Source organism: Ranitomeya imitator, chromosome 3 (genome assembly GCF_032444005.1).
Source record: "Ranitomeya imitator isolate aRanImi1 chromosome 3, aRanImi1.pri, whole genome shotgun sequence".
Lineage (NCBI taxonomy): Eukaryota > Metazoa > Chordata > Amphibia > Anura > Dendrobatidae > Ranitomeya > Ranitomeya imitator.
The window spans coordinates 783,381,511-783,393,028 of NC_091284.1; positions in this window are offsets into that span (position 1 = coordinate 783,381,511).

Sequence of the window (11,518 nt, forward strand, 5' to 3'; positions counted from 1 at the left end):
CACACTGTCTGTGAAAACACGCTGACATGTGCAGAGACACATTGATTTTAATGTGTCTACGTGAGTCAGTGTCTCCGGTACGTGAGGAAACTGTCACCTCACGTACCGGAGCCACTGACATGTGAAACCGGCCTTAGACCTACATGCTCAAATAGATGGCTTTAGGGCTAAAGGTACTTTCACACATAACGATTTCGTTAACGATATCGTTGCAACGTCACGCTTTTGGTGACGTAGCAACGATCCCGCTAACGATCTCGTTATGTGTGACAGCGACCAACCATCAGGCCTCTGCTGGGAGATCGTTGGTCGCTGGGGAATGATCAGGACCTTTTTTTGGTCGCTGATCACCCGCTGTCATCGCTGGATCGGCGTGTGTGACGCGGATCCAGCGATGTGTTCACTTGTAACCAGGGTAAATATCGGGTTACTAAGCGCAGGGCCGCGCTTAGTAACCCGATATTTACCCTGGTTACCATTGTAAAAGTAAAAAAACCAGTACATACTCACATTCCGATGTCTGACACGTCCCCCGCCGTCAGCTTCCCTGCACTGATTGTCAGTGCCGGCCGTAAAGCAGAGCACAGCGGTGACGTCACCGCTATGCTCTGCTTTACGGCCGGCGCTGACACAGTCAGTGCGGGAAGCTGACGGCGGGGGATGTGACAGACATCGGAATGTGAGTATGTACTGTTTTTTTTTTTTACTTTCACAATGGTAACCAGGGTAAATATCGGGTTACTAAGCGCGGCCCTGCACTTAGTAACCCGATGTTTACCCTGGTTACCCGGGGACTTCGGCATCATTGAAGACAGTTTCAACGATGCCGAAGTCGTTCCCCTGATCGTTGGTCGCTGGAGAGAGCTGTCTGTGTGGCAGCTCCCCAGCGACCACACAACGACTTACCAACGATCACGGCCAGGTCGTATCGCTGGTCGTGATCGTTGGTAAGTCGTTTAGTGTAACGGTACCTTAACACTTTCGCACCTCCCCAGTCCATCCTTAACTCTGCTGTCTGATTAATCCTCTGCCTATGCCAGTCGCCTCACTGGCTTCCAGTTCCAAAATGAATCTAGTGTAAACTAGCTATCAATGACTTAGGGTACCGTCACACTATAACATTTCGATCGCTACGACGGTACGATTCGTGACGTTCCAGCGATATCGTTACGATATCGCTGTGTCTGACACGCAGCAGCGATCAGGGATCCTGCTGAGAATCGTACGTCGTAGCAGATCGTTTAGAACTTTCTTTCATCGCTGGATCTCCCGCTGTCATCGCTAGATCGGTGTGTGTGACACCGATCTAGCGATCTAGCGATGCGATCCAGCGATGCGTTCGCTTGTAACAAGGGTAAACATCGGGTAACTAAGCGCAGGGCCGCGCTTAGTTACCCGATGTTTACCCTGGTTACAAGCGTTAAACTAAAAAAAAACAAACAGCACATACTTACATTCTGGTGTCCGTCAGGTCCCTTGCCGTCTGCTTCCCGCACTCAGTGACTGCCGGCCGTAAAGTGAAAGCAGAGCACAGCGGCTGTGCTTTCACTTTCACTTTACGGCCGGCAGTCACTGAGTGCGGGAAGCAGGCGGCAAGGGACCTGACGGACACCAGAATGTAAGTATGTGCTGTTTTTTTTTTTTTAGTTTAACGCTTGTAACCAGGGTAAACATCGGGTAACTAAGCGCGGTCCTGCGCTTAGTTACCCGATGTTTACCCTGGTTACCCAGGGACCTCGGCATCGTTGGTCGCTGGAGAGCTGTCTGTGTGACAGCTCCCCAGCGACCACACTACGATTTACTTACGATCACGGCCAGGTTATATCGCTGGTCGTGATCGTAGGTAAATCGTATAGTGTGACGGTACCATTACAAGGCCATCCATAATCTGTCTCCCCACATACATCTCCAAACGAATATCTATGTAATCTCTGGTCCTCATTCACAATATCTCCTTATCTCTACTGTTCTCCTATGTTCCTCATCCAACTGTATCCCAAAATTTTTTTGAGTGTTCTCTATTCTCTTGAATTCAGTTCCTCAACACGTCCGATTGTCTCCCACAACTCAAACCTTCAAACGCAAACTAAAAAATGAATCTCTATAGGAAGACTTACTGCTTGCAACAACCCCACCACCTCAAACCACTGGAGCTGCTCCAGCTCCCTGAGCTATGGTCCCCCCCAACACCCTATAGATTGTAAGCCATTGAGAGCAAGGTCATCACCCCTCTGTACCAGTCTGTCACTGTTAGTTTATTTACTCTATTTGTTTTCTGTGTCTTATATATGTATTATATGTATGCAAATCCTACAATCATATGGAGGGCCTGTTAAATATATGGTACCATGTCGCTTCAAGACCTCATAATTTGCGAGAACTGATTAAAGGTATTATCCTCTAATTCACCCAAGATTTGCTTGCTAAAATGTAAACCTAGAATATGGCGCACAAGTACATATCGTCCTAGGCAAAACCAGACCTTCACCGGTACATCCCATTGTTTTTGCAGTTTCCATAATAGTATTGATTATATGTATATTCATAATATAAAAAGCAGATGTTTCCAGGTCTATTCATTCCTGTAATTAAGCAGCCATACTCAATGCCAGGTGGGAGCTTCAAAAGCAAACCAGATTTTAGCATGCAAAAAAGAGAAATAAAACCCCCATGCTCCCAGTGTAATATTACATTGTACGATCACATCTAGAATTTGGGATACAGTTTTGGGCACTACATTCTAAATAAGAATATTGAAAAGCTAAAGAGAGTTCAGAGGTAGTAAAGAGATTATTACATGGGATGCAATTCAAGAGACTAGAAAAACTGGGCTAGATTAGGTTAGAAAAAAAGTCGCTTAAGATAGGATTTCATTACATTTATATTTCATTATATTTATACAAATATATAGATCAATGCAGGAAAGGGTTCTTCACAGTTAGAGCAGTCAGACTATGGAATGCAGAATAAGGAAAGGTATTTATGACAGATACTATACTATATCAGCATTTAAAAAAGGATCTGGATAAAGTTATAATTAATCTAGCAATACATTTTGTAAAATAGGCTGAGACAGGTTGAACTTTATGGACTTATGTCTTTTTTAACCTATTCAACTGTCATAGGCTGTTATTCACTAAACTTCCAGTAAGAAATAAGCCTGTGATCTTATGGTGGCAGATGATTGAGGAATGAGAAGATTTTAGAATCCTTATTATATGGAGAGGCAAATAGGTTTCTCAAATTATATATTTTTGAAGACTTTCATTTGTACGGGACGTCAAGTCTTTTAATGTAAGAATCTATCACTAGTTCTAGAAAGTATGGGATTTCCTATTCTGCAAAAATATATTTATGTTCAGTGTGTTTTCTGTGTGCGGAGGTGTATGGAATTTTGTTAAATGCTGAGGCCAGAGGAACCTTTTTGACATAAAACCAACAAGGTAAAAGAGTTAAGATAACATTTTTCACCTCCATCTGTGACGAGTCTGTTTTCTCACTGTCTGAAAACTGTCCTGTCTCAAAACTCATTAGTTTTCAGGCATCTGTTGCTGTCATCGGTTTCTAATATAGACCCAGCAGCTTCTCCAGTGTCTCTTTATGTAACCCGGAGACAACATCCAGAAAGTTTTAACGTTTATTGAAGTCTAATAGTACATACTACTTGCCATAGATCATTGAAAGGTAATTTCCCAGCCCTACTCAGATTTTTCACTCCATACGTTATTGTCCTTTTTGGCATAGTGCAAATTCTAGAAGAAAGTATAATTCTGGTATAGTGCCAAGATGAGCCCCTTCTGTTGTGTACATATGATGCCTCTTATACAGAAGAGGTGAAGATTGATTGAGCCTGTAGCATACTTGTTAACTCTCCCAGAATGTCCGGAAGGCTATCAGAAGAGTTGCAAAATTTCTTAGGTGCCAGTAAAGCATTCAGAAACTTCTCAAAAAAGTAACATCTCTCAGAAGGTTTCCTTTGCGTGATGTTAAAGATGCTTTCACCCTCCCTGGTATTGAGATGCACATTTAGGAGACAAGAAACTTGTACAAAGAAGTCATCATTAAGTGTGTGAAGAAAATGGTTTTGGCTCCTGTGTAATTTTCATGACCGCAGATTGAAAATCGACCGCTGGGGGCTGATGTTAATAATCTGGGAAAAGGGCCAATATCCCAAAAGGTTCCCAGGCTATTAATAACACCTCACAGCTGCTGGCTTAGCCTTTACTAGTTATTTTACAGGGGACCCCAGAAAAAAAATGATGGAGTAGAGTCTTCATATAATTCCTCACCAGCAAAGGATAAACAGACAGCTGTGGTGTCACGGTTCCATCCCTCAGAGTGTCTGGGATGCAGTTATTGACAGCTCAGCCATCCAATCTGGTATGGGGTGTGCTAAAACTGTCAGTACTTTGATTGACAGCTTGGCCATCAAATCTGGTACAGTGGCGTGCTGAGCTGTCATTATGTTGATTGACAGATCCACTATCTAATCTGAGACCGAGAGGCATTCGCTGTCTCCATGTGTTCGTTATTCCAGGTGATTGCCATGCTACTTAACTGAGCTGTGTCTCCCAGACCTCTGCCAGACATACATTCAGCTTGTGAGATTTGTGCTCCTGTGCCTTGAGTTCTGTATGCTTGATCTGTTGTTGCCTGACCTTGGACTTCTATCTGACCATTTGTTTGTTTACCTCCTTCAGTTCTGATCCGTTATCCTCCCAGTACTCTGACCTCGGGAACGTTACCTGGCCACGCTTTTGTCTCTTCCTTCTGTTTATGACGTACTCTCCTGGCTACTGACCTTGGACTCCTTGATCATTCTGACTCACGGCTTGAATTTGAGAAGTGACTTGCATCACATGTGGGCTGATAGTAATAGCATGGGAAGGGGCCAGAAATATTGGTCCCTCAACCAGGCTAAGAACATCAGTCCTCAGCTGCCTCAGAAATGGTGCATTCATAAGATGAGCCAAATCTGGCACTTAGCCTCGTTCTTCTCACTTGCCCTAGTGTGGTGGCAAGTGGGGTAATAGGGTTGGGGTTGATGTCAACTATTTTATGGCTGCTGTCTATAATACACCCCCATTACTACCGCTGGGCTTGATGTCAGCAACCATAAAATAGTTGACATCAACCCCAACCCTATTACCCCACTTGCTACCGTACCAGAGCAAGTGGAACTAGTGAGGTTAGGGGCCAGATTTGGCGCATCAATTTTCAACCATTATACTTGCTGTTTGTTATAATAAAGGCGTGGCCAATTAAAATCCATCCAGGTTTGCAGTTTGTATATTTGGAGAAATGGGATGGGGCCTGGTGAAAGTATTTTGGAGGTTGTTAGGGTTGGCGGATCACACTAAATGTAGGGAGGAGAACCAAGTTGATGGTCTCTCCTGCGTATCTGGGCCAGAATCGTCTGGGCTGTCACCAATTTTGTAAGATACCTGACTGATGCAGGCGGGTCAGACTTAAATAGCATTTTTAGCAGGAAGACAGGACACTTGCCGGGAACCGAGCTTGTGAATTGTAAGATGGTTAACTCCCTCTTCACAGACCCACACCGGCTAGCAGTGCCTATACCCTCAGCTAGCCAGACTGCTGACACTTCCTACTCTCAGCCCAGAGAGACTTCTTCACTGGGTATTGAACAGGATAGAGTACGGACCACCGCAGAGGCACCGCTTAGTCCCATCTTTGTGGTGCCTGCTGAGGACCGGCCAGTGCCTGTGGCTGTGTCCGCTGGACTGTGTGCTCCTACTGTGGCCTTGCTCACTGAACTCTCTGCTTCTTCTTCTGTGCCGCCGACCATCACCTCTGCCTCACCGTGTGCACTGATCAGGAGATCACATGCTGATGAACCTGGAGGATTTGTCATCGCAAGGAGAAAGTGCATCACTCATCTGTGGGACCGAATCGGAGACATCCCGCGCCGCCTGAGGCGCCGTCGTGGGATCTTCCAGCCGCCTTCCTCCAGCGCACAGAGACTGATAAGTTAACCTATTAGATTCTATTGCATTTGACTTTCCCCCTATCCTCCAATCACATTCCTTACCCCCCTACTTGTACCATTACTGTTCCCATACATAAAGAACCTCTTAACCCTTGTTCTGCCTCCTGTGTGTCACTACATCCCATGCACCTGCTAGCATCCTACACTAAACATAACTAAAGATGAAGTGCGATCGCAACCCGGGGTCCACAGTGCGGAGATGTAAAACCGCAGCTAGTGAACAATGGTGGAAGCGTGCGGCAAGCAATCTAGAAAGCATACAGGGTTAAATGTCATCCGCTGTGAACAGAAAGTAATTACCCAGCTCTGTTATCTTCACAGAGGGGTAGAGTCTGAATGCAGCTCTCTCTGGACTGTATGGCGCAGCTAGATGCCACGCTAGTCGAAATGGCACTATGTGAAAGCCCTTGTTACTTCACAGGAGAGCGCTACCCTCCCAGGGGCAAGGGAACAGGTAATGGACACAGTCACAATGTATGCACTCACACGAACTCCTCTCCGGAGGTGCTGGAATTCTAAGGCTATATGCCCGCTCTGAGCACATGCACGTACTCCTTTCTGGAGAAGCCAGAGTTCTAAAGGCTATATGCCTGCCCTGAGCACACGCAGACAAGTCCACACTAATGTAGTGTTCCACACATACAAGTAACGTAAATTATCTTAGCGCATTGACGGGCACGCCAAAGATCCTTTTACAGATTGTGCCAATCAGACAGGAGCTTGTTCGTGGGCCAATCCAGAACAGGCACAGGGCCTGAGCAGCTGACTACCGACCACCAATGAGAGGTCGCCTCACGAGCATGCTCAGTGGAGAGATTTCTGGATTTCGATGCAGGAACGTCTGCTTGCTGCCGCATATTGCTAGTTACTATAGCTGTAACTGGAGAGCCAGCAGTAACGAGACGAACAGCACAAGTCTGAGCAAGACGCTGAGACCGATGTCTCTGCTGCGCAGGCTCCACTGTGGTTGAAGAAGAATGGGAGACCGCAGAGGGAGACAAGGCTTGGAATCCACCTCATGCAGAAGGAGAATCCCGGCGACTAACATTGGTGACATCACGTCTTATTTGCCAATAAAGTTTGTCATGCGCATTATTTTTGGCCCACCATGCCCACTGCACTACAGAATCTCCCACACAACCACTTAATTCCTCACTTTCTTCAGACAAAACTGGCACCTGGAAGAAGTGAGATGAGCTGCTGCTCTCTGACTTCATCCGAATATTAGTTATTATGTCCTGTCCGAATGAAGTGGTAGTGAAGCAGATGCTGATTGGCTACAGGACTCCTGTGATGTAACAAGGTCATGTGAGCCCCAGGAGATCCAGTGCTGACAACACTAGAACAGCGCCGACTGGTTGTGAGTACATGCTGTTTATATTACCTATTTAAGGGGGAATATATCAATTGAGTAGGAGTTGTCCAAGTAATGGACAACCCCTTCAAAGTAATGATGGATTGTCATTTTTCTCTACTTAGTTGCGTAATTCTTGCCATATTTGGGGTTAGAAAAAATGTGCAGTGGACTCAGCACTGTTTGGCGCTGTCTACCAACATTATCTCCAGAAAACACATACTTTCTGATAGCCGGAGATTAAACAATTAAATTCTTGGCGAGGCATACCCGTTCATTGGAATACATCCCAGGTGATAAACTGATGAAGCTGCTTGAAAGACAAGGGTATGTAAAGCTGTCATCAGAGTAATAGAGGGGTACTCTGAGGAATTTAAGGATAAGCACATATTGTTTATTTTACGTGTATTTCTTTACTCCTTGTTCCTTCATGGTGTCATGCCACCTTTAGTCTGACTCTATAATGGGCACATTCTGATTATTATAATGTCTAAACTTTTGACTTGCACTGTGTATAACATAGTAACATAGTTATTAAGGTTGAAGGAAGACTTTGAGTCCATCTAGTTCAACCCATAGTTCAACCCATAGCCTAACCTAACATGCCCTAACATGTTGATCCAGAGGAAGGCAAAAAAAAACCCATGTGGCAAAGAGTAAGCTCCACTTTGGGGGAAAAAATTCCTTCCCGACTCCACATACGGCAATCAGACTAGTTCCCTGGATGTATATATATAAATAAAGAAAAAAATAAATATGGAGCTGGCATTTGTCGGTAAGAGGTCACAAATAATACATTCCAAAGAAAGTCAAGACCACATCTGAATTATTTTAGTGAACTAATTACAACTTCCTCTGCTCTGAAAATAGAAACTCTTTTTAATGTATTCACTACTTGCTAATCTAGCAGTTGTAAAATTGCAACACCTAATAGCTAGGTAATGGTGGTATGAATCCAGCATGTGACTACAAAGGATTTGTTTGCAGTCTGTTACCATGGAAAGGAATAGGTCTGCACAGGAGCAGTGAAAAAGAAAACAATGGAAAACTTTTATTCAAGACTATCTGCCATGGAAAGCTTTTATTCAAGACTATCTGCAAAGTAATCTTATTAGACGAACTGGAACACTAAACAAATTGTCAAGAAGGTGGATTTACCTAATAATTTACATGTAGCAGAACAAATAAAAAATTCAAGTTTCACAGGATATGAAAACTACAGGTTATATCATCTTTTCTTCTGCACTTCTGAATTTACCCCAAAAAATTAGAAAAAAGGGGGAGTCTCACCAACGTGATATTAGATAATGAGCAAAAGTAGAAAACACAACATTTAATAAATCATTCATAGGGCACAAGAAAACATATATAATTAGAGCCCTAAAGGATCTTCAACACAACCAACAAGTTCAATTAGGGCACCAAATGGCAATACTGTACTACCTATGCCAGTGCCACTGACAAGTAGTGAGAAACCTAATAGGGTTTTATTACAAGTCCATATAAATCCATATAAAATAATTAAACTGGAATGACCTCACCCAATTTAGGTTAGTGTTCGTACCTCTCGCAAAGATTTTTCAGACACTCATGTGGAGCTGTAGTCAGTCAGCCACTGAAAAGTCATCCATATCATGGGTTGAAATCATTAGTGCCAGTTAAGAGTAAACCGCCTCCTGACACGTTTCATCCCATCCGGTACTTATCAGGGGATATGCAGCCAGGATGAAGGGCTCCATCATACCAGGTAAAAAGAAAAAGCCTGCAATAGCCTCCTATGCTCTTTCTTTTTACCTGGTATGGTGAGGGCGGGAGGCGGATTACTCTTAACTGGCACTAATGATTTCATCCCATGATATGGATGACTTTGGGTGAGACCATTCCAGTTTAATTATCTTATATGGATTTATATGGATCGGTAATACCCTATTAGATTTCTCACTACTTGTTAGTGGTACTGGCATAGTGTAATGCTCGTGCCCAGATAGGTTGGCGCTGGCGTGCGGGGGTGTGGCCCCACTGGACCACTGACCAGACTACCCTGGAAGGGGTGTAACTAAGTAGCTACCTTGGTGTTCACTGGAGCCTCTGATGGTGAGGTCAGGCTTGTGCGGCAGGTGGCTACCAGGTACCACTCCAGGATGGTGTCTGGCTGTGGCTACTGATCCCACTGGGGAACGGAACACTCGGACGGGTGCGGGCGAGTGTCGACATGCAGGACTGACAGGCAGGCAGAACAGGCGGGCAAGGGTGACCCTCAGGCAGGGCAGGCGGGACCGGCTGCCACACTGGCAGGACAGGTGGGCATGACTGGCACACTGACAAGACTGGCGGACAGGACTGGAACTCTGGCAGGACAGGTAAGTACCGGAATACAGGCTGATATATGGAAACAGGTAGGAACCTATTCAGACAGAAGAGTATATGGGAACAGGTAGGAACCTGTTCGGAAAGTTGCAGAACGGAGGTAGAGCAAGACAGCAAGAGCCGATGCAAAGCAGAACCACAGGAGGCGGAGCTAAGAGCAGAAACGTAGGAGCAGAGCAAGGCAGAATCGCAAGGAGCGGAGAGCGAGAGCAGAGCTGAGACGCAGAGTGCAGAGCCCAGAGCCGAGCAAAGCCACAGAGTGCAGAGCCGAGAGCAGAGCAAAGCCACAGAGTGCGGAGCCGAGAGCAGAGCAAAGGCACAGAGTGCAGAGGAGAGAGAAGAGCAAAGCCGCAGAGTGCGGAGCCGAGAGCAGAGCAAAGCCACAGGGTGCAGAGCAAAGCCGCAGAGCCACAAGTTATGGTGAGCAAAGCAGAGAGGCGCAGAGCCGTAGGCTGTGGCGAGTAGAGCAGAGAGGCGCAGAGTTACAGGTTGTGGTGAGCAGAGCAGAGAGGCGCAGAGCCACAGGTTGTGGCGGGTAGAGCAGAGAGGCGCAGAGCCACAGGTTGAGCAAAGCAGGAGGGAGAGAAGATAAAGGTAAGCACAGCAGATTGGGAAAGACTAACAGGCAAGGAACATCAGGAACAGACATAGGCCAGAGTACAGACAGGAACTGACACGGACACAAGAACTGGACACGGATATAGGCCTGGGTATTGCAGACCACAGAGGCAGAGACAGGACAGAACCTGGCAGCTCAGTAGTAAGATACTAACTGAGGGAAATAGTTTGCTCAGGCATCCTCCAATGGGTGAGGACGCCTTAAGTATCAGAGGCCTCTAGGCAACTGGCCGGGGACACCATAGGGGGATACACACAGTCTCAATAAGAATCTGGATTTGCCAGCGCCGCCCCCCTATGCACACAGCCAGGAAGTAGGCAGCCATGAGGCACACCACATGGAGCCGGCAGCAGACAGAACTCACAGCATGGCCCGGAGGGAGTAAGTTGATGTATCAGGTAGGTGGGAGATTGGAGGCCATGTGGTGATGCCGGCAGGTTGTTACACATAGGTAGTACAGTACACTGTGCAGAATTATTAGGCATGTTGTATTTTGATCACATGATACTTTTTATACATGTTGTCCTACTCCAAGCTGTTCAGGCTTGAGAGCCAACTACCAATTAAGTAAATCAGGTGATGTACATCTCTGTAATGAGGAGGGGTGTTGTCTAATGACATCAAAACCCTATATAAGGTGTGCTTAATTATTAGGCAACTTCCTTGCCTTTGGCAAAATGGGTCAGAAGAGAGATTTGACGGGCTCTGAAAAGTCCAAAATTGTGAGATGTCTTGCAGAGGGATGCAGCAGTCTTGAAATTGTCAAACTTTTTCAGCGTGATCACTGATCAATCAAGCGTTTCATGGCAAATAGCCAACATGGTCGTAAGAAGCGTGTTGGGCTAAAAAGGCACAAAATAAATGCCCATGAATTGAGGAAAATCAAGTGTGAAGCTGCCAAGATGCCATTTGCCACCAGTCTTGCCATATTTCAGAGCTGCAACGTTACTGGAGTAACAAAAAGCACAAGGTGTGCAATACTCAGGGACATGGCCAAGGTAAGGAAGGCTGAAAAATGACCACCTTTGAACAAGAAACATAAGATAAAACGTCAAGACTGGGCCAAGAAATATCTTAAGACTGACTTTTCAAAGGTTTTATGGACTGATGAAATGAGAGTGACTCTTGATGGGCCAGATGGATGGGCCAGAGGCTGGATCAGTAAAGG